The sequence below is a fragment of the Anneissia japonica genome, unplaced genomic scaffold, assembly GCF_011630105.1.
Source record: "Anneissia japonica isolate Jap-2015-1 unplaced genomic scaffold, ASM1163010v1 scaffold1298_len59377_cov125, whole genome shotgun sequence".
Classification (NCBI taxonomy): Eukaryota; Metazoa; Echinodermata; class Crinoidea; order Comatulida; family Comatulidae; genus Anneissia; species Anneissia japonica.
Window position 1 is genome coordinate 31,265 of NW_022758315.1, and position 2,556 is coordinate 33,820.

The window sequence follows — 2,556 nt, forward strand, 5'->3', positions numbered from 1 at the left end:
GTGTCCCATCGCTGTTCGCCAGTGTGATTGGTTTAAAAACACAAAAGTCAAGAATAAAGTGAAGTCGGATTAACAAGAACACATGTACTTTTATTAAATATGCATTTTAAATATTAAAAGATGGCAAGAATATATACAATATTGTATATAAATAATGAAGTTCCTGACCACAACTAAAAAGGTGATCTATAACAAAACAATTTACCTGAATATTGAAAGTTTGAAGTACAACTATACGAAATACAATGAACTATGCTCCTTGACCTTGCCGTAGCCTCACTCTCAGCCCTAGGCCAGGCCCTACCTAGACTAAGCCCTTCAGGCCTACGACCTAGGTAGGCTCTAGGCCTAGCGCCTATTATAGAGAGAGCAAAGCTAGCGCGCGAAACTTCGAGATTTGTTCGCCGTTCGTCGTCAACGAACGTCATATCTCTCTTTCTTTGTGGACATGCGCAGTATGGAAAAGATCGCCTATAAATAGATATTGTTACTCAGCGACTACTCTAAAGATCGAAAATCATCATTCACCAGCCTTAAAATTTGTTTTTGACGAACAAACGATCGTTTTTTCAATGAAAAAAATCTAGTAAAAAAAAAAAAAAAATCGCGATTTCGTCAAAAGAGATGCGCGCGGGGATGATAAACTAATCATTTTTTTTATGGGGCCTTAACTAAGTGCTGTGAGAAAATCTGAGGTAGAGGAGTGGCATTTTAGGTATTTATGTGTCCAAAACAGATGACATATTTCATCACTACTATATTTGGCCGGAGATTAATACCCTCCCTCACCCCCTCCCCGCTGGCACCACCGCATTTAGCCCTCCTTTTCTAAACCCGCGGTGCCAACCCTGAGCCGCCGTACACCAAATTTATGTATAGTTTCTATGCATGCGCTAGACTTTTGTTCGAGATTGTAAAAAGAAATTCAATCTACGATCTATTTCCTCCATGGACAGAAGTGTACTGATCACATACAAACTAATATTCGAGTCTCAATGAGTGTGAATCTTTTTCTTCAGTATGACCAAAAACTCTCTGGCTATTAGGACTACAAGGCAAATCCCAAATAATATTAAGATATTTTAAAACCAATTTACTACTTATGTAAACTAAATCTTATAATTTTGCCTTGCACTAGTTTCATGAGAGAGCCACAATTATAACCATCTGTTAAGAAAGGTTTAAAAATATGGTTATAATATTTATTTGAGTATTTATTTAAATTTTGTCAATACATTTTAATTATTTTCAGAAGCATAAAGCAGAAAGTAACTTTATAAGTATTTATGGACCATTAACAGCGTTTTTATGGTCAGACTTATAAAGAGCTCATTAAAAAGCAAAATTCACCTGTATGTAAATTAGGTATGTTACATATTTACCAGGTATAAAATGTCATCTTTAAATGAAGTAAACTAGGCTAAACATTTTATTTGCTGAGAACCTTTTAAACACGCTGGACAAGAATTTTAAGTTATAATAACGCAATATTTAAGTTTAGCGATAAAGCATTAAAGTGTCTAGCATAACTTGAACTACGAATTTGCCTATTTTTAAGTTTAGGTTGGTGGCCCCAAATGTATACCGAAATGCGTTGAAGGGCTAATATACACTTGTATGTAAATTAGTACATTACCTGCTTGTTGTTCACAGTTTGTACCCATCCAGTAAGCATGTGTACGAACCATATTCACTGTCTGCACACGTTGCCCTGTTCTTACGAAGATTGCTAAAATACTCTAAAAGGAAGGTAAATCGTATATAAATAGGCCTTATTAGAAAAGATATCATATTTTTATTCTAATTTACCAGCCACTAGAGTTGGCAGTGAGACACAAAAGGTTGGTAAGCCCACTTAACTTTGAGTGATTTAAGCAGGAAGGACTCACGTACCTGTTCAACACGTACCATACCGGTATCGTATGAGATTGAATGATTTCCAATTAAATATTAGCATAATCATTTTAACACCAAGTTGCCGCTCCACATCTCGAAATCTACGTTAAAGTTTTAGAGTTTGAAGATGACATACAACAGCTACCACCCCCGAGACGCAACCAATGCCAGAGTAGGGGATGTTCCAAAATGTTACATACAATGCACGTATGTGTGCGCTCAACGGTTTGTGAGAGTACTTTATATCATCATGATATAATCTGCTCCCTATGATATTCACATATTATTACATTCTGTTCTTTATTCTGGCAGAGAATTTCATTGTATAAATAGTACTGTAATTAGCCTATATGCCTACTTTGGAAGCTGTTTGATAATTTCAATTCTGTACGTAAAAGATGACACACGTTTGATCCACATGGAAAATAAATATATTATTCATATTTAACAACCAACCGGTATCAATGATCAGTCAAAGTAAATGATAAGTACTAGCAGCTTTTGTTTCCAATGTTTTCTTGAACCTGACCGTTTTGTTGGAATAAATGATTGCTTAGATAACTTTAATACCATTAAACACCGAATTATGAACATGTGTTTGTAAGAGGAAAGTGACAAATCATGCCAGTTTAATAGTGAATAATTGCAGAAAAATGGTTT